Source organism: Dermochelys coriacea, chromosome 2 (genome assembly GCF_009764565.3).
Source record: "Dermochelys coriacea isolate rDerCor1 chromosome 2, rDerCor1.pri.v4, whole genome shotgun sequence".
Lineage (NCBI taxonomy): Eukaryota > Metazoa > Chordata > Testudines > Dermochelyidae > Dermochelys > Dermochelys coriacea.
This window is the reverse complement of record NC_050069.1, coordinates 63,754,017-63,776,179: the sequence shown is the minus strand read 5'-3', so window position 1 is coordinate 63,776,179 and position 22,163 is coordinate 63,754,017. Positions and strand designations below refer to the sequence as shown.

The following is a 22,163-nucleotide window of genomic DNA, read 5'->3' as shown; positions in this document are numbered from 1 at the left end:
GAAATAATAGTATGGAAATGATCGGCTGATAAATTGTTTCAATAATATTCTCTGTTTTGATTACTGAAAATGGAATAGTTGATTTTCAACAGAAGGAGCATACAAGCCAGTTTTTGATTGCCAAAACTGCTTCAAAGCACAAATCTCTAGACTTCCTGTAGGGTTACTGTAACATCTTGATAGTTATATCATCAACACATCTATGCAGTTGCATTTCTTCTCGTCCTTATTAACAGTTAATAATACTATTCCCCATAGAAAAAAGATGAGATAGTCCTGTTGTCAAATAGGTAGAAAAGATACATGTGGCTACACACACAGAATAAACATCCATTACCCACTTTAAAAAACACCAGCAAAATACTGGTCATTTATAGCATAATACCTAATTCTACTGTTTTTAAAAAATGTATTTCTATTTATAATGAAAAGTGACATGTGAATCATAGGGTTTTTTTTAAAGTCACCTGATAGTGGAGCATAGCTTCATGTAATGTGATGCAGCCAAAATGTACACATTGCATTTTAACAGAAATACATCATCAGCCTGCAGCATTTTAAATAAACTGTTATGGGTAACCATAATCCAGACTGATGGAAAATACCCCTTCTTTGACAGTATTCAGATTAACTTCAGATAACTTAAAATATCTCTAACTAGTTTTGAGGGGTTTTAAAAGCTTCGCACATGACAACACATGAAACAGATTTTTTTTAAAAAAGTAGATTGACCCAATGTTCTAGTTTTAGCAAGACTATGTCTAAGGATTGTGCTAAAATGGCTAGGGTCTTTCATGAATACATAAACGTGCTATACGGTTACTTCAGACTATCCTTTAATTTCTAATCTATAACTATTTAGCTAATCTTCATTCACCAGCACACCCTGTTCCATGAACATTAGAAGGGAAACTATCCCGTGACCTGCTTCAGAAGTTTCTAAAGCCTGATACGTGCTGGCTTTATCCACACTCCTCTCCACCTCTGCCTCCTGAAGCATCTTCACAGTCCAGTACAAAATGTCCCACTTCTGCACGTCGGACAATACTAAGTGCAAATGGCCAGCGCCACCCATAAAGCTTCCTGTTCTCTTGAATCACTTGCAGAGACCAGGATAGCATGTTTCTTTGCTGCCAGAGTTGTGCAAGTGAAATCAAACAGATTAATAACGTGTGGCGCAACCCTCCTTCACTGCCATGCACCTTCTTAAATGCAGCGGATCTGAGCCCAGGCTTGGATGGAGCACTTGGTTCAGCTACTTCAGCTACAGCATTTCCTAGTAAGTATGCAGCAAACCTCCCTCTATGTGCCACACCTTAATAGTATTCAAGGACTGAAGGTCTTTTGGCACAGACTCTGCACACCTTACAAAGTATGCAGATGACCACCCCAATTTCTACTCTGTTTGTATCAGCCCCTAACCAACTCTGTTAATTTTTCCACTGCATAGCTAAGTTTGATACACTCCAGGATGAAGACCGTGGTTGACAACTTCACTCCTGGCATGGAATGGTCTACAGTAAGGGTGAAGCTTGTCTGTGAGGCAGACAGAGCTTTCCCGGGAGCTGGCCCACAGGAATGACCACAGGAAATACAGACCCTCAAAACCTTGCCACCTGCTGCTCCAAATGCAAGACGCATTTCTTTGACCTTCCCTTCTCTAACATAAGTGTATAGCTCAGGGGGAGGTGGGGGAGAGAAGAGACATTCTAAAACAAAACACTCCACTGCCCACAGTTCTTCCCTTGGGGAGAGGATGAGAGAACAAATTCATGACAGGTTAGTCACATTGCTTAATGCATGACTGGAAGACACAAGTACTACAATGATAAGCATGGAATAAGAATATATAGAAATAGCAGTAGTAACCACGTATGGCAAACGTTTCCTCAGCTGCACATTATAAGATCTCCAGAAAAAAATCCCTAGCACTCAAGTATACAGTGTGGTTTTCAATGGCCCATAACTTGATCAGATCAAAACCAAATTTCACCTGACCACTAGTAATTACTTCAGTTTTCATACCAAAATTCCATGTTCTTTCCCCAGCCATTTCAGTTCCTGACCTGGTTAAATTTTTTTTACAAGATTATTTATTTAGTTTTAAAAAGGGGAAGGGAGTGCATTTTATTCATTCTCAAGAACAGTTACTACCCATATTTAAAAAAACCACAACCCTACAGGCATACCTCAGGGGTTTGATCCTGCAAACATATCTGCCAGGGAGAAGAAGTTCAAAGACTGGAAGAGTGAAGCCTGATGACTATGACTCTACCAAATTCACAGCCATGAAAAATACGTCACGGACCGTGAAATCTGGTCTTCCACTGTGAATTCTGGTCTTTTGTGTGCTTTTACCCTATAGTATACAGATTTCATGGAGGGAGATCAGCATTTCTCCAACTGGGGGGTCCTGACCCAAAAGAGAGTTGCAGGGAGGGTCACAAGGTTATTTTAGGGGGGTCATGGTATTGCCACCCTTACTTCTGTGCTGTCTTCAGAGCCGGGCAGCATACCATACCATGCTAGCCTTACTTCTGCGCTGCTGCTGGCAGTGGCTCTGCCTTCAGACCTGGGCTCCTGGCCAGCAGCCGCCACTCTCCAGCTGCTCAGCTCTGAAGGCAGCACCACCGCCAGAAGCAGAGCAGAAATAAGAGTAGCAGTACCACAACCCTCCCCCGCCCCAATAACTTTGTGACCCCCACCCTCCGACAACTTCTTTTTGGGTCAAGACTACTATAATTACAACACCATGAAATTTCAGATTTAAATAGCTGGAATCATGAAATTTACCATTTTTAAAATCCCATGACCGTGAAATGGACCAAAATGGACCGTGAATTTGGTAGGGCCCTGCTGATGGTGGAAACTTTCTGAAATGCTGAGCAACTGAAAATATTCATCCTTAGCTGATGTGGTTGTTGCTCCTACTACTATAATAAAAATATCATACCAGACTCGATCCAGACTTTTTTTAAGGTTCAAAAAGTTATACATATTTTTAACATATTGTTTATGTATATACAGTTTTACTGAATCTGCTGGGAGTGAAGACAGGAAGTACTAAAAGTCTCTCAAGAAAACATTCTCTCAGAAATTCACACCCATATTTGCATACCTCTGATCTTTGCTCAGAAAAACATCCAGTATTTGGTTATGTACCCAAACCAAAATGAACCCGAACCACTCACTCATCAGGAATTCCAATATGTATGGTTAGATGGACCTCCTTGTGCAGTGAAGTTCAAAAATCCCAGCTAATGAGACTGCAGATCTGGTCATCTGGTTTTATTGTACACTGCTCAGGTGGAATATAAGATAGTCACTAACAACATAAGTTGCATCTCTCCCATAATAATACCTTCCACCTTAGCTTAAAAACACAACCCAACCGCCAGAGTGAAACAGTGATTCCATTCTCTTCAATATCTTTCCCTTATCTGAGATCCTGAATTATGTTATGCTGTAGCAGTTTTTCCCAAACCCTATATTCAGCTCAATCTGAGACCACCTAGTTTATATTACTAAGGAACTCATCTTGGATTTGAAATGCAATCCACTCAATATACTAACACAGCCATCGACTCCCCTAGTCTGAACAGACCTGAGAAACCTTTTGCTATGTGAGGATTAGCTATCTTCCCAAAATGTACCTTAGCATAATTTCAGGCGATAAAATCTTTTGCCTCTTTCAATAACTGCAGCTTTCGTAAGTGTTTGTAAATACAATTCTGTGTGTTTTGGAAATATGTTAAAAGAATTCAAAACACAATAATTCCTGAATTAATGCCCCTTCATTGGACTGGGCTAAGCATGACACAATGGACTAACTTTCAGTTAGAACTACAGTCCTTAAAGCAAGAAGTGCCAAGTTACTCTTTTGTGATTAGCTCTGGTTTATACAAATATTCTTGACCCTTAATTCAATACTTAGATTTTGTCCATTTTTTCTTTTCTTTTTTTTTTTTTACTATATGTTATGCCACCATTTTTTAAAATCTGATAAAGAAAAAACGCTAAACAGTTTGAGCCATGTATCCTGTAGTGGGGACCGAGTTAATTAAAAACCTGATGTATATATACAGCTGATACTCCTCACCCTAATGAAGAACATTAATTCTAGAACATGTGTGGCTGTAGTCACATTGCTACAAATTACTGGACTCTTTCCTTTATCTGTTTCCAAGAAAGTCTCCCCCGGTTAGTTAGGAAAAAAAGAAAAATATAATGCCTTAGTTCTAAGCAGCATAAATTACATGCATCAATCAGAGGAAGCTTAAATTAAAATACACATTTGGCAAACAAATATGAATATGTTGATCTCATCTGTGAATCAAAATGATTTAATGCCAGTAGTGACCCCCCGCTGATCAACATGAAGGTCACTGCAAACTGCTTGATTCTCATTGAGAAATGTTGTCATGTCTGTTAAAGATGCAGTTTTGTACATTTTCTAATGCTCTGTCTAACCAGTAATTCCAATGAAGGGGGATTGATTTATTTTACAAAGAAAATACAGAGTTCATTTTTTTATTTATGTAATCCAGAACAGATAGCTAAATTAAAATGTAAAAAAAATGCATGTAGTTTATGGGTCTGGGTTGAGGGTTTTCCAATGTGTTTATGATATTTTTCCAATCTAGAGGAATACTATTTGTTAAATAGAATGCAACACCCTTTCAGATACAGAGTGATCATAAATCAGTCTTCCCTTATCTTCTACATGCTTTCTGGCTATAGGGATAACTACTTGTGTAACACACATTACGAGGTAAGCCTTTACTTTATATGGATAAGCTGAAGGGAGTTAGGTAGTCATTGCATGTAAGGGTCTCCAGAAGCAAATGGGTAAGAACTTGGTCTTATTGAAACTTGAACTGGTCTTTGTTTTTTATGATGATTTTGTTGATAGTCAAAGCCTTTAATATAATTTGTGTTAGCTTGTAGTGGAAGGGTTTTCACAGTCACTTAGGGATGAAGTGTTTTAGAGAAACACCTATTTCTCAATTGTGGAAAAAATATATAATAAACCTGTCTTTGATTAGTAGCAACATTTTATCGTATTTGTAAAAAAATCCTCTTTTAATTCTTGTTTCTTTTTACTTTTATTATTATTTGGAACATTTGTACCATAATTGGGGCCCCTTTGTGCTAGATGCTATACAAATAAATCTATGGTGAGACTACCCACTAATCCAAAGATGGCCCCGATCCTAGTGAGGGGAGTGTTTTGGTATCTCCCATTGATGGCAGAAGGCAAAAATGACAAAATGGGCTGAGTCCCATGAGATTTCCAGCCTTCACTAGACTTCTGGGGTAAGTTTGCGGTTTCATGGGATTTGGCACATGATTTGGAGCCAGAAGATTTCATGGCATTTGGCATGAGATTTGGCTCTGTAATAAGAGCCATGTGCTTAGGGCCACTTCCTGATTGCTGGTTTCCAGCAGCCAGCCCTCCCTCCCTCTGGTATCTAAGTCTCTGCAGGCTATGCTAGCTTTGGGGCTAGGAAGGAATTTTTCCCCACACCACCAGACTGGCCAACCCTTGTTGGATTTTTTGCCATCCTCATAGTAAAATTTAGGGATTAGGGTTTTGGGCAACCAAAGGGCGGGAATTCTCCCCCTCTCCAAGATCACACTTTCAACCTATGTGAGAGTTGTTTAGTTGTCCCAAATTCTGGCAAGTGCCTAGTGCAGAAACTTTCTGATTTAGGCTTCAGATCCAAAAAGATAACATAATAGGTATCCCAAGATCATCTCCTTACGAGATGGGGGCATTGTGTCTAACCCCCATGGGCAAATGCTAACTTGGGACTGGAGCTCTAACCTGGGAAAACCATCCCTCTTGACGGCAGTGCTGGTTGGGGGTCGAGGTCCCTTCTCACCTCAACCTCTGAAAAGGGGAGGGATGCAAGCTGCTGAGTGGAGGTGCCCAGAGACCCTCCTAGTGTGACAGTTGGCTTCCCCTGTAGTAAGAGCCCCAAGAATTAGCAAAGGATCAATGGGGTGTGAGTGGCTGCACTGAGCTGTCCCCCGAAGGGGACACTGGATATAATTTGATTAATAAGGTTGCAGCCAGGTTAAAACCCATACCACATGTCCTTGTCTTCTTCTGTGTGGTGAGCACACCAATAGGAATTTTGTGAACAGACGGGGGCAGAGCTGTGTCTCCACATTCGGTACAGATACTTCCCATAAAGGTCAGTCCTTACTGAGTAACTACATTCTTAAGTATTAAGTAATTAAACAGTCATTTCAAGCTACGGTAAACTGTAAGGCCACTTCCCTCCTTCCCCCACATTCAAATCCTTCCTGATGACCCATTTCTCCTATGAGGCCTACCAGAAAACCAACCAGTGACTATGCCAAGAGTGTTGTTACTTGGAGATTATCTATTTATATTACAACAAAGCAAACCAGACCAAAGGATTTATGAGAGCCATTGTATTACCAAGGCCTGGCCAGTTATCACCCTAGCTACTTTATTTGTATGCTGTACTTCTTTCCTCTGCCCTTTTGTCTTTGAAGCAGGGACTTTGCCTTTTTTTTCGTGTTTTTATAACACCTGATACATTCTGGGTGCCACCAGGAGCAAATAACAATTAAGAAGTGTACTTAATAAAGTAGATATCAAGGGCCAAGTTTTCAAAGGGTCACTACCTAGGCTCTAAATTGAGGTCCACAGTTTCGTGTACTCAAGCATTTGTGTCAACAAGACCGAGAGCCAGATTCAGCCTAGATTGTTGCTGCCATAAACTGAGCACCAGGGCCTCAAAGGCAGAAGGTTGTGTCAGTAGAAAATGGCTCAAACCTCCCCCTGCAGGGCTGTAGAAAGCCAACACAGCCCCAAAAATGGGCAGAGGTGGTAAAGAAGAGGAACAGCCATGGGATGTGCTGTTGGGTGCTTGCTATCAACAGCTTTGGTCAACAAGTCTCCTTCAGAGCCCCAGCTGTAAATAAAGAAAATAAAGAAAACTTTCAGGAAGGCATCAACAACATTACTTTCCCTTCCTCAGGGTGACTGCTCCCCTGTGGCACAGGGGACTAGGCAGGTGCAGGGAGATATGAAGTACATCTTGCTGCATTAACTTCAGTGAACCTGGTCTGGAATGGCATGTAGGCAAACATATTTTGTCTTTTGTAGGTACAAATGATTGTGCATGTTAAATTGGAAGCAAACATTTAGAGACCTCTCTAGATACTTTCACCTAGTATATAAATATTTAATCTGTCTTGAATCACTCTTTGTACTTGCAGACCCGGGTAGTGTAGTAATGAAAATTAATTTTCTCCATCTTGCTAAACTACACATTCCTTTGTGGTTACAGAACTAAATTTTGACATGGCTAAACATTTTTCATTTTTAGATAATTCATGCCAGGCTCCCCTGGTAAGGATTTTTATGACTAGAGAGGATTTTTGCTATTTATTTTTCTCTCTTCTACTATACACCCAGATGGCACATTCACCATTGTGCCACTTTATTCAAATATCTGTTTCACCATCTGAGGCTCCCAATATCCCACCCACTGTCTCCAAATCTTTTAGAGGACACTCAAATGTACACCATTTTCTGGGAAGGACCAGGAAGAGAAAGCTTAAAAATTCAGTATGATAACAATAAGTCAGATGGTCATTAAGGAGAAAAATCCTTTTGAATGTACTTTAGGCCCTGGACAAACCATAATTTATATATCTTTTGGCTTTTGAATGGGGAGTAAGCATTCAGTCATCTCTGGGGTTATTACATATAGCAATAGTCAAAGGGACAATGTTAGATGTGAGCTAGAAATGAACGATTGGCATCCTGGATCTTATTTTACGCTTCACTGGCCTTATAGAAACTCTCACATAAATTATTAAAGAAAAATGCTATATTGAGGGCAATTACTTTTCAATACATGTATTTATACATGCCTACTATATGTACACAGGCTACATATGTGATGGTCAGAGTATGTGATAAATTGCAGCATCATGAGAGCCAAAATAAAGTTCCATGATTTATCGGGCATTTTTGACTATATCCTCCACCTGCCATTTTCCCTGGGACTTACTCTTAACATTCCAAATTTCTGAGCAGCTTCAAGCCTGCCTTTAAATTGTTTTAAGCAACTGGAGAAATAAATGTTTCCTCCATCTCCAGTGTGGAACTCCCGCCCCCACCCCCAAGCTACATTGCTCTCTGGTGCAGGGTGACTAATACTCAGTGTGAACCTGTGGGATTAAGGTCTGAGATTTCACAACCCTAGAGCTAATAATGGGTGTTTTTACTACCTATCTTATCTTTTTTTCTAGGAGAAAGTGCCTTTTTTTGGTGTTTGTTGCAATACTGGGTTGACACTTTGTTCACTTCCTATATAGTGAGTGAATCAGCACCTCACAGTAAGATATTTTTACTCAATAAACTTGATATTTTTCAAATAAGTTTCCCTTTCTCGATTTTGCAGATTTGGTTAGGTCAGTCTGTGTAAAATTCCTCACAAGATAAGCATGACCACCCGCAATATTAATACATTATTTAAATTAACAACAACAAAAAAGAGTGGCTTTACCTATTTAATACATGCTGTTTGGTCCCCAAATTATAAAGAACTTCATCAACTGTACAACTAGAACTGGGTGAACAGAGTTATCTAAACATGTCACAGCGTGTTGAGCATCATGTGTCAATTTAAGGTATTTGGCAAGAGCTATACTAAGACCGTGTCCTTGGCATCACACATTATATTCATAGTGTGGAAATGTTTCCTAGTCCAATACATATCTGCCAGTGAAATATGGGAACATACGAGTGTAGTCAGTCACACCCAAAATATTGTGGAACCCAGCAACAGCATATGCACTCCTGAACTTCCCTGTCTGCTGTGGCACATTTGGAAATGCAGCAAATATCTATCTAGGTTCTAAGATAATATCTAAGAAATGAGACCGACTCCTCTGTGGGGAGTTACTGTCTGGAAACTCCTGAAAGCTGTTAGAGTGAATCAGCTGGCTGAGCAGCAGAACAGTCCCACCAACCAAAACCTGTCTTCTAGCTAGGTTTCCCTTCCAAGCTTTAATTCCTGAGGTTTAAAAGTGTGTTGGTTGCAACAACAGAACCCACACCAACCAATTTACATACACATTAATTTAAACAAAATTAACCCCCCCAAACTCATATCTTGGGGTGCACTGCCACTGTCTAACACTAAAAGGGAAACTCTGCTTTCTGAAAGATGTTCTCTCCTTTTAATTCTAAAGTGCCTGTTTGTGGAGTGCTTTTGGTATATCCTCTGAGTCTCATTTGGCCTTCAATCCCCAGCTCTATCTGATTGATCCACCCTATATGCCAGTCTGAGGTACAAGAAGGAAGTCATCTCCCTGCCTGTTGGGAAATGAACCTGCCACATGTCTCTTAACAAAAAGGACACCAAAGACATTGTTTAAGGTGACTTGGAAATGTTTTTTTTCCAGCTAACTGTAAAGTAGGTTAAATACAGGTAAGATGGTTCTCTTAACTGAAACGTTGGATACACTGTTAATCTGTAGTTACCAATTCTAACAGCCATGGCCTGAAGAGCCCGCTGTCCTGGTTCACTTTAGCCTTTCTACCAAAGCTAAGACATACGGAATAAACAAAGGCAACTAACCTCTTGTCATGACAGTTACAAATATGAACCTATCTACCTATGCCATTGTAACCCCAACAAAAAGAGTTACATAATAACTTGTAAAAAGAAAAGGAGTACTTGTGGCACCTTAGAGACTAACAAATTTCGTGAGCTGTAGCTCACGAAAGCTTATGCTCTAATAAATTTGTTAGTCTCTAAGGTGCCACAAGTACTCCTTTTCTTTTTGCGAATACAGACTAACACGGCTGCTACTCTGAAACCTGTCATAATAACTTGTGGCAGTGTGAAACCTGTGAGTGTGGTACCTTTTAAAAATTATGTATGATTTACTTCGTATATAGGAGAAGCTTTGTATCTATTTCTTTGTTTTTCTCTTTGCCTATTATCAGTGTTTTCTCATCCCTTTCTGTGTATCCCTCACCATTTTAATTATGTCTGTTTTGAAAATCATGTCTAATTAGATGATTTTAAATTCCTCATTATAGCATATTCTCATGCAGAACTTGAAATGGTAGTGATTATGAACTGTTCTAATAAGCACCAGATTTGTGCTCTTTAAAAGACTGGGATTATTGTTTATATCTGTATGCACATTAGTTTACCTCAAGATGTGTTAGATTACATTAATTATCTTTGCATCTGCAACAGACAATGTTAACCCTTTGTGTGAACCTTATTCCTCTGATTTTTTCTGAAAGCTTTTCTTGGCAGCCATTGGCCTGTCTGTTAGGTAAAGTCAAGAAAGAAAGTAAATGTTGCTGCCTTTATGTACAAACATATTGTTTGTCATATTTGAACAGAGCATTGGTTCAACTGAGTCTGGTTTCCTGTCTCAGGCAGTGTCTTCGCCTGATGACTTAGACATCAGGCCCAGAGGGGGGAAAACCCATAAAATGCACCAAGCCAGTTTTGGAGGGTTGAACCCAGGGTGGAAGGGAGAAATTCATTCCCGACTTCTTTGGTGACCTGTTGATAACCTGAGGTATGATGATTGATATCCTCTATATTTAGCCAAGATAGCAGTAGACATTTACCTGCTGGCCTGTAAAGCACCTATTCTACTGTGTAAATAAAATATCTAATAAATAATAATATAAATATTGGTCTTAAAATTATCCAGTCTCTCCACCCCCTCCCCTTTTTCTTTAAAAAAAAAAGGTACAGTTTATTGGTTCTCATATTATAGCAAACATTTGTGTGGGGTGGAGGGAAGGAGATTTGGGGGTGAGGCTTCTCCTGTGGCCTATATGGCTTTCTAGGGAAGGAGAAATGGGGCTCCTCCACTTGTGCGGAGTCTGAAGAGTTGCTATTATTTACAAAAGTTTTGCAAAGGACAACTGTCCAAATAAGCTGGAAGGCAGAGGACCACTAGTGGATTTTGTGTATGTTCCGATGAACATTAGCATTCAGAGCAATTAACAAACAATAATTAACTGTCACATCATACCTGTGGTATAAGGGAAGGGGGTTAACCTCATTTTTATAGATGAGGCAGAAAGGATGAAGCCAACATTTTCAAAAATAGGTGCCTAAAGGCAGGCTCTTTGGTCTTGATTCTCTACTCCTTTCAAGGTCTGCTCATACAGAATGCGGGGGGGGGGGAGGGGAGGATGCAGGAAGCTAGTTGAGACTCCCTGCTCTTGAGCCACCCAGCCCCAGCATGGGCTGGAGCTTCAAAGAGCAGCTCTACCTTGCACCACTGATGTAAAGTCCCTCATGGACCTTCCATCAGTGAAAGATTTGACCTAGTGGAACTCTGATTCACCATGCTCCCCCTTCTCCAAGGGTACAGAAAGCAACTATGCCTATGAAGAGGTCCCCTGAACAGGGGGAATCCCCTGCTGGACTCTTCTGGTCCCTTGATTTTGTTTATGTGGCACAAACTGTTCTAGGCGCTTACAACCATATATAAGCCCCAAAGTAAGTGCCTGGACATTCCCAAAGTATGGAGTACTCGGCCCCAGTTATTCAAGTCAGTGGGAGCAGCCGGGTGCTGAGCACTTTTCAAAGTCAGGCTACTTTTTAAAGCTGATAAGTAAGGACTTGGGGTTTGTCTATGTGGAAACTGGAACCAGAATAGCTAAATTAGTGGTCATGCACACTTTTAGTCCTGTCTCTGGGACATTTTCATATTGGAATAAGTGTCCTCTTTTCCTTTAGCTTAAGTGGGTAACAAATGGACCCAAGTTATATCAAACTCTTCCAAAAGAAGAGTGCCCACACACCAATTTGCACCAAACTAACTAAAGGCAACCAATTTAGTTATTTTGGTTCCAGTTTCCACATAGACAAGCCACAAGGAGCCAAATGTGAAGTGCCTAGTTTTGATAATCTTGGCCAAAGTGACTTAACCAAAGCTTCAGAAGGAGTCAATGTCACAGCCAGTGTTAGGAATTTGGCTTCTGGATTCCATGTCAATCCATTAGACCAGTGCCTCCGTCTTCCTAAACTGTGTCAGGGAGATCTCAGGGACCAGTGCTGGACCACAGACCGGTCACGTGAGAAACACTGAACTAGACCAAGCTCTCTCTCATGCTGTTCGATCTCACCTCCGCGTGTCGAGAGGTCACATTGGCAGGATCAACTGGCAGCCCCAGTGCCATCAGCATCAGTAGGGTTGCCAGATGTCTGGTTTTCGACTGGAACACTTGATCAAAAAGGAACCCCGGTGGCTCCGGTCAGCACCACTGACCGGGCCATTAAAGTCTGGTCAGTGGTGCTATGGGTCCAAGGCAGACTAGTCTCTACCAGTGCTGCACCCCGGAAGTGGCCAGCAGGTCCGGCTCCTAGGCTGGGGGGGCCACGGGGCTCTGTACACTGCTCCCACCCTGAGCACCATCTCTGCACTCCCATTGGCCAGGAACCACAGCCAATGGGAGCAGGGGCGGCAGTGGCTGCAGGCGAGAGCAGCACGCAGAGCCTCCTGGCCTCCCGCCTAGGAGCTGGACCTGCTGTTGGCCATTTCTGAGTCAAGGAGCATGCCTTAGCCCTGATGCACCACTGACTGGGAGCCATCCAAGGTAAGCCCGTGCCCCACCCCCAAGCCCCAACCCCCGTCCCACCCCTGAACCCTCCCAAACCCAGAGCCCCCTCCTGCAGTCCAAGCCCCTCATCCCCAGATCCACCCTAGAGCCCACACCCCCGCCATAGCCCACACCACTGCTGCATCCCAACCCACTGCCTCAGCCCAGAGCCCCCTCCCACCCCATGAGCTCCTCATTTCTGACCCCACCCCAGAGCCCGCACCCCCTGAGCCAGCCCAGAGAGCAACAGAGGGAGGGGGGATGGAGTGAGTTGGGGTGGGGCCTCATAGGAGGGGCAGGGCAACGGTGTTCGGTTTTGTGTGAGTAGAAAGTTGACAACCCTAAGCGTCAGCCTGGTGACTGACTTTCAAAGACATGAGTAGGTCTGGTGTCCTGCCAAAGAAATGGGACATGATTTTAAGGAAGCTCAAAAAACAGCCACAGACATCAGTAGAGGAACCATGGATAACCTGCCATCTTTAACTGACCCTTCCACACTTAAGGTTGGCTTATAAATTAATATATACTTCTCAAGCACAAAGGGCTAGTAACTTACCTCTTGTTTAATGAAAGCCAAGACAAGCCCTTTCCAGGTTCCTCAAGTTGTGAGGTGGGGGAAGGAGCTATTGCCACAGCCCAAAATACTGGTTCTGGCTGCAGCATTCTATTTGTAACTATTATCAGTGAAGTGCTTCTATGCAATACATAAGTAAAACTGTGTTTAAGAGCCAGAGTGCAGTATCTTTATTCACATTAACTAGTACCTTATACCACAAATTGTCCCACTGAAGTCAATGGGATTTGTGATGTGAAGTACTAGTTGGTGTAAGAGTATCACAGTCTGAACCAGAATTAGTAACAAGTAATTTATTTCATTAAGTTCCTTTTTTTTCCCTTCATAAGCTGTCTGCAGGGAGATTGTGATTTTTGCTGAATTTATTCTTCAAAATGATGTGATGGATAATTCCCATAATAATTTGTTGAAGCTTATTGTAAATATTCAAGATTTGAAACATGAGCTGTGTGATCTCTTCCCTAGGTTTGTTATCACCCTTTTAGTGAATGAAACTCTTAGAATCAAGTTTCCTGCATGAATGGTTGCAAAAAATGAATGGAGTGTTGTTTTCCTTGAATATTCTTCAATATTTCCATAAAATTAACTGTTATTATGGATATTTACACCACAATAACTAACAAGCAAACAAACTCATTCAGTGGAATATTCATGAGAGGTAAACAGCTACAAACACAGCTGAAGAAAATTGTTTAAAAATTTGAACATATATTTTGTTTTGCTGCATCTGGAAGGCTAAGTCTTACTACCGTATGTTCCGCTAGCCTACAATCTGATAGTAAACAAAAGGAACAAAAGATGTGATGCGGTGGACTAGGTCCGAAGGCCCCCTGTTGGAGGCTTTGTAGCCCTGCCTCACACCACCCCAGAAAAGAGCAGAGAAAAAGTTCTCCAGGTGGCCTAGAGTGGCTGTGGGGGAAGCATCCAATCAGAGGGGCACCTAGGCCAGCCAGTCAGGGGGCAGGAGGGCCATATTAAAAAAAAAAAGCAGTAGCAGAGACAGAGCAGTCAGTGGCTATCTGGAGCTAAAAGAGGAAAGACTGAGTTCCTGGCTGGTTGGAAGAGCAGCAGGACTATGGACAGCTCAGCGTGGGTAAGACTGAGCCTGGGGAGAGCTGCTGAAGACTGGGGGAGCTAGGAAGGAGCTCCTGGCTGGCTGCAGGGATTGAGCAAGGACTGAGCCCAGAATCTAATCAGACCAAGTGAGGGTACTGTGCTGGGCCCTGCTGGTTGTTAAAGACTGAGGCCAAGGAGGGCTGCCAAAAAGATACCAACTGAGGGTGCTGTGATGGGCCCCGTTGGACTGTTAGAAAAGACAGCATCTCCAGGGAGGAAGGCTTGATGGTATGGTCCCATACGAGGGCTGTGAGAAGGTAAAGACTGTATACCCCCGGAAGGGTGTGTGTGTGTTCGTTCCACCTACAGACAGAGTGTGTGACTTGACCGGAAGGCAGGGCCAGTTCCAGGCACCAGCTTTCCAAGCAGGTGCATGGGGCGGCATTTAGAATGGGGTGGCAGTCCACGTCCTGCGGCGGCAATTTGGCGGTAGCTCCGCCGCTCTTCCTGCCGCGGTGGCAATTTGGCAGTGGCTCCACTGATCTTCCTGCTGTGGCGGCAGCAATTCGGTGGCAACTGCTTGGGGCGGCAAAATTGGTAGAGCTGCCGCTGCTGGAGGGCTGAGTCACTAAAGACATGCCGAAGAAATAATCGGCAGGAGAGGGTGTTTGCGAGAGGTGGGTGCCACCCCATTGCAAACTGAGAAACAGCAGGCTCACAACTGATCCAAAGGGGGTGCCCATGAGAGGTGGTTGCCACCCTGTTTCAAACAGAGACTGCAGATATGGAATGGGCAAAAAGGGGGGTGCTCAGGAGCAGAGGTGCTGACCCTGTTACAGATGAATAGCAAATGTGATTATTATAAAGTAAAGAGATTTCCTTTATTGTAAGTTTCGGTTCACATTTTCTCTCAAGCTCTGGAAAATGAACAGCTATAACCTATAACTCTGCAATAGGGAGATCAGAGCGTTATGTGAACTAGACACATTTGTGGCTTAAACTGCAGTGATCTGAAAGGTAAAGTCTTGCTTTTCATGGCACAGGTCCTCATTTCTTAGTTGCTTTTAAGGTTTCTAGGGATTGCATATTTCTTCACAGTGCCATCTTTTCAACTTTTCACATTCACCACTGCCTTCTACACCATTAGAAAATGCAGTCTGAGTTGGCACCTAGATACTGGCCTGTGAAAGGTGGCAGTCTGAAATCAGTTCTAGAGGACTCAAACATCACTGCAGCTCCAATGACAAAGCCATTTCTGCAGGAATAGTGTTATCTCATGCAATTTAATGAGCCTCTGCTCTAGTGCCAGACCTAGAAGGGAATATGGCCAGCAGCAAACATACTTGCTATGAAATATTGTAGCTATTCATCCTTGAATGTTTATTCTGAAAAGGGCTTTCATGCTGTTGCTTTAGAGGAGATGCATGACCCATCAATAAGTAGTGAGGACACACAAAAATGCAGGAGGTTCTACTATAACTATCTATAGAAGTAAAAGGAATTGGAAGATTTTAAAAAAAAAAAGAAAACTGTCCTCTGGATACTTTGCTTTTACTATGTTTTTATTGATCAGTGGATGATATCACCTGATAGTTAAGCAAACTGAGATTTCCAAATAAGCTTTCATCACTATGCTTTATAATTGGACTTACTTGGGCATCTGTAAATAGGAACAGCTAACTTTCTACGGCCAATATTTTTACTGCTATGACAGAGTGGCCTGCACAAATACCCGCAAAGTGAACTCTAGAGAAGTTCAGATTCATATGCTCACTCTCTCCCCTCAGTTCTTATGGGGTCCCATTACCATGGGATGTGAGTGCCTCACAGTCTTTAATGCATTTATCCTTGCAACACTGAGATAGGGAAGTATCTCCAGGCTACTGGTGGGAAATGGAGGCATAGAGAGGCTAAATGACTTGCCAAAGGTGTGATTTCCCCTATTGAACAACCCAAAAATTCTGGGGGTATTCAGACTTGGAGTTTCAGGCTATGGTTTTGGTGGAGATGGTACTCTGCATAGCAGTAACAGTCACTGCTGAGCTACCAGTGCTATTGAGGCTATATGGCTATTTATACTTATGCTAGATCAGTTTATTACATACAGCACACATAGCAATGCTTAGCTCAATAAATCCTAGATATCACATGAATAATTGACAGCACTTGGTACAAATCAGTAGTCACCCTGTATTCTGTATATTTCTAGAGGTAACAAAGCAGAGTAAGCTACATGATGATGACTTTTAACCAAAGCCAAGATTTTTTTTTTAAGTAGAAGCCTAAAGATAGGCTCAGTACATATGTGGGCACCAAATAAGTGACATTTGTATCAAGGCTGCTGAGCATCCACCCAGACCTAATGGATGACAACAGGACATGTTGGGTGCTCATCAGTCTAGAAAATCTCACAAATATTTCTGGATCTGGTCTAGTATTGTTAGTATGACACTAATCTATACACAGCATGTATTGAATTTCTTGTATTTCCATCATGAAAATGGGAACTCTTGTAGAGTTCGTGACATTTTTGTGGAGAATGGTAACTTTGCCAACAAATGGTAAATTTGCCTGCAGTTTTCAGGGCACCAAAACTATTTATGAATTTGATTCGAGTTTGGCCAAGAATTTCAACTAGAATTTTTTTTAATAGAAAAAAAAGTCAAAATGGCTTGTTTTGACCATTTCAGAACAAGTTCCAACTTTTCATTTGGAAACAGTGTTTCATCTGGATAGTTAGTCAATTTTTTAAAAAAGTGAAAAACATCCCAAATCAACCTGAAACAAAAAGGGAAAATAGAAAAAACCCAACTCATTTTAGATGAAACAATGTTTAGTTCAACCTGAAAAGATTTTTTTTTTCCAATTTGACATGGAAAAAGTGACAATTCAGTTTGAACTGAACATTTTTCAAACTGAAAAATGAATTCATTCAACTTTACTCTTACAGTCAGACACAGGATATGGCTAGATTGCAGATTTAAGCCACTGCCCATGGGAGGGGACATGTAGCAGGACTGTCAGCAGGCAACATCTCCCTGAGGCAAGCACAATGGCTGGAATGCTGCTGGATCACTGCGGGGTATCTGTTATACCCTTTAACACTTGTGGCATGCATACCTTGCTGGTGTGGATGGCTCCACCTTTTCACCCATGCCTACGGTTTCTAGCACTGTTAGAGTTCCACACCTCTTGTTGTCTGTGGGCATGAAGATTAAGAATGGCCTAGGCCTGTGTGCAGGAGCAGAAGCAAGGGATGTCTCCTTGAACTTTCTCCTAATCCTAATGCACTCATGCAGGGTTGTCCACAATCTAGCCCTTACTTTGTGGCTTGAACTGAATGGAATTAAAATTTTAAACACACAATGTCATTGAATTTCTTTTTATGGCTCGAGTTGTTATATTTTGGACAACTTGTTTAATATTTAGCATTTACATGGACAGAACTAGGTTTCAAAGTTAACACCTTATTAAACTGAATGGTGGAAATTCACACCTCCCTTGGTGCAGTGTGTCTGGAGAGCAGTGCACTTTTTTGTATGGTAAAAAACAAGCTCTTCCCTGGGAATGGCTAAAAATACTTCTCTTGGTTTTTTCTAAAGAACTGGATTCTGGATAATCCAGCATCCTCTGAAAAGGCTCTACATCCAAGGCTATGTCTGCATTACAGCCTATGTCAGCAAAATTTATGTCACTCGGGGTGTGAATATTCCACCTCTGAGCAACACAAGTGCTCATGTGCTGCAGTGCTGTATGTATAGACATGGCCTAAGGCTTTTCCTAGTCTGTGGATGTCTTTTGGTGCTAATTATCAGTATTTAGCCCAACTGTGTCATTCCTTCAGAGCTTTTTTTTAAAAAAAAAACCCACCACAAAACTTCTGGTCTTTTGATTATTGCCCAGTTAATTTCTAAAATTTGATATGAGGCTTTTTTGGGGGGAGGGGGATTTAAGCACAGTAGGATGAAAGAACAGATATTATAACTGAACAAAACTATACTGAATTTGTATATTAGAAGTGGGATATTGCACCTCGAACTAAAAAGTATAAAGACTGGGTAAAATCCACCCCTGCACAGAGAGCCAGGACAAACCCTATGCCCCACTTTAAACCTGATATACTTAGGCCCTGATCCTGCAAAGACTTATGTACCTCAAGTCTCAAATTGGGATGTCCAACTTGATGCCTTAAAGGAGTTTGGCTTTCTAAGGGTGGGTGCTTAGCGCTTCTTAATGAGGCCCAAGGTTCAGGTGTTTCAGGCCAGGCACCCAAAATTCTCACCCACATATGAAAGTTATGGAGTAGTCTTTGTGAATAAATTTAAAGATTTTTTTGAATCAAATGCAGGCACTGTCCTGGGACAGTCTACATTAGGAGAGTGCATCAGAGACCCTCATACTCACTTTGTGAGGTTAATTTTGTCCAAACTGTTTTTATTTTGGGTTAGGTTGGGGCAGGTGTGAGGAGGGAACTCTTTTCCTTAATAATATTCTACTTCCATAAAAGATATGAAGCAGAAGATTCAACAGAAAATCTAGCTATTTTATTGCCCCAAGGCATTATTCATTTTCCTGACACATTATGTTTTTAATTAAAATTGTAACGAGTTAATTAAAATGTTCATTCCGCCACTTTTTTTTCCCATGGGCAGCTTGTTACTTTCCTAGCATTTTGGTAAAACCGTTACATTTCAACAAACTACTGGTTTTATCAGCTCAGACTTTGGCTGACAGACTCATGTTCTCTGCACCTTTTTATCTCATATGTTCTAATTTTTTTAAATACCTCCTTCTAGTGAGGTGGGTGGTTTTTTTTTTTAAATTCTTCTGCTACTAGCACCCTCCATTGGTTATTCAAGTTAAGGTTTATTGAGGAGACATTGTCAGGAATGGGCAAGAAGATTTCTTAAACAGGTTGCAGGAATACTATATCGCAACAATCCCATGAAGACTTGTTCTTACAAAAACTACCCTCTTTCTCATACATAGAAAACAACATGGAAAGCAATTCTGTAAAATGAAATAATTTAAGGACAGTTAATATCAAAGTCCTGGAGATGTGGTAGATAGCATAGGCAGGGGAAGGCTGTGCCTCCCCAAACAGCCTGGCATGGCTCTGCGCATGCTCCTCCCCCAGGCCCTTGCTTCAGTTCCCTTCCCTCCGATGCTCTTCTGTGGCAGAGAGGCTGGGGCAGACAGGCTGGGGCTGGTGCACCCAAGGTCCTGGGCTGGGGGCACTGGGATTGAGGCCACGCCACACTACCCATCTGTCCAGCACTGGGACTGCACTACTGGGGCTAGGGGCACTCTGGGTTGGGGGAGCTGAGTCTGTGCCAGTGCTCTGGAGCTGGGGGCTTGCATGGGGGCTGGTGGCTGTTGGGGGTTTGTGCTCTAGGCTTCGGCGAGGGAGGGATGGGGACCTTGGGAAGGGGGGAGGGGATGGAAGCTAGTCTCCCCCAACAGTGCATTCACCTGCCGCCCATGATCTAAACTGAAATATGAAGATACCTTGGATGGCTAGATTCCCAATTATGTGTTTTACCATTTGGCTTGGAAAAAAAGAAACTCATGTAACATATTAATGGACTTCTATCCCTCTTGGGCAGTCTAAACTCAGATTATGTTCTCAGTTACCTCTGGGTAACTCAAGAATTAAGACAATACATGAGCTAGAATATAAATGAACCCCAATGATCTGTAAGTGCCTCATATGTTATAAAAATACATGACACATTTATGTTTAACTATGATGAAATGAAAGCTATTCAAAACAGTCATTTCAATCTAAATAGAGGGCTTCCTTTAAAGTCTATGGAAATGTTGCCATTGACTTCACTGGAAGCAGGAACAGGCTCATAATTGTGGAATGTAGTATGTCCTCAATAAATAAGGCATCTTTGGAAATGACTTATAAATAGCTCAAGGAAACAGTAAATGAGAAGGGCTCAGAGTGAATCATTCTATTACATAGCAGATGCATAATTAGCCAATAAACTACAACAGGACTGAAAGCTAGAAAACTTGTCACAGTTCAGGGCACCTGAGCCTGTATTTCCCCTCAATGGTTCAGCCAGGGCACACACGCTCCTGGCATTCTGTGGGTGGAGACACGTCTCTCTCCCTCCAGACTAGGGTATTCCCAGACTTCACAATTCCCTTGCCTTCACTGTCCTTCACAGCACAGACAGGTTGCCCTAAGGCAGTTGCTTGCTTTCCGTTCAGTGATGGGTAATTGGGTATTTGCTGCAGATCTAAGGCCATGTCTACACTACCACTTACATCCACAAACCTATGTAACTCAAGGGTGTGAAAAAACACACCCCTGAGTGACATACATTTTGCTGGCATAAATGGTTGTGTGCACAGTGCTATGTTGGCAGGACATAGAGCAGCTACACAGGAGATCTTACAGAGGTGTATAGCCTAAGTTACCACACAGCTATTTCTAAACCCATCTACTGTGCTCTTAAGGAGAGAGCAGTACAGAGAACAACATATTAAAAACAAAGAACCTACACACATGCTAATAAGCTCACCAGCATTGATGCCAACTCACACAGGCTTTGGCAAGTGCAGTCTTTTAATACCCCCTTCTAGGGGCAACGTTATGGTTGCAAGTTCATCTGAGCTTCTGCTCAGAACAGCCACACTCAGAATACATTCAGTTCCCAATTACAGTTCAAGGCTTTTATTTTGTGTGTGCAAACAGATTTGCTTGGGCAACAAGCTGACACACATTGTGACCACAACATAAAAGCCAGATTTGAAAGTCTGACCCCAAAAACCACACTTTACAATGAGGTCATGACTCAGATCAGAAAAAAAAAAGCTAAGAAATTCAAAGTCAAAACTGAACTGGAACTCCATAGTGTCATTTGCTTTTATCACAGTGTGAATTAAGGACAGACTGTCAGCCAGAGCTTCTAGTTTCCTGGCTTTTGTTGGTTCATTACACAACCTTCCTATTATTTAAATAGAGAGATCTACATTGTGTTCTCTAACTCAGTTATATTTTAATAAGTCTGATGTGAATCTGAAAGAGGTGCTGAAAGGTTTGAATGTGGTAACTAAACATTTACTAAAGATCCTTAGTCTGAAATATGTAAAATTTATTTCAGTCAGTGGTTCAGATAACAGTTTCATTTTGCAGAAAATTTGCAAAGGTTTCCTTTTATTTTTATCCTGAATTTATGCTCACTAGGAAGCACTTCACTTCAGGACTAGGAAATTATTTTTAAAACTAGTTTAAAATGTTTGGATGTCCTGAAATGGGAGCGAGAGATAAGGAGCAGTATTTTACATCATTATGTCGATAACACCCAATGCCATTCTATTTTCCTGATGTTATTTGATAATACCATCCTTGGATACATTAATATTTCCATGTGATACTTATATAGGCTTAAATCCTGATTACACTGAAGTCTGTGTCAAAACCTCTGTTAATTTCAAAGGGACCAGGTGTTGGCGCTTACCGTTTAACACATTGTTTTATTCATAATACAATTCAACTCAACATCTTACAAATCCAGCCCAATATTCTCATGCATTCCAACCTGAGTAGAAAAGAGAAAACAGTTCACCTTTTTTTGTAGAAATTTCATTTCAATAGAAATTTTCCTGCAGAACTGTAGAAGGAAGAGCTACATATCACAGGCCCATATAGTACACATGCATTTATAAAATGAGTGACAGCTGATTTGCTATCATATCCATCTCCATGAATGATGGCAGTCAGGACAATTTAATCCTGGCTACCTACCTGGCTCAGACATCTGGTCTGCTGACCCAGTCTTTGAGGTGAGGCTCGTCTTCTTTTTTAAAAATCTTTTAACTTTTAAATGTAACCCTTCTGCCAGGTGGAGCCAGCAGCAACCAGGGCCAGGTTCAATATCT

General features: G+C 41.7%; 1 long non-coding RNA gene across 1 annotated transcript in view; it reads right to left on the bottom strand.

Annotated features, from left to right (window-relative positions):
* LOC122458448 overlaps window positions 1-21,812 on the bottom strand; it is a 37,287-nt gene extending 15,475 nt beyond the window's left edge. Inside the window, exon 1 of the long non-coding RNA XR_006278497.1 lies at window positions 21,743-21,812. This is a non-coding gene — a long non-coding RNA (uncharacterized LOC122458448). The remainder of the gene's footprint in view (window positions 1-21,742) is intronic.
* Between the last annotated feature and the right edge of the window lie 351 nt (window positions 21,813-22,163).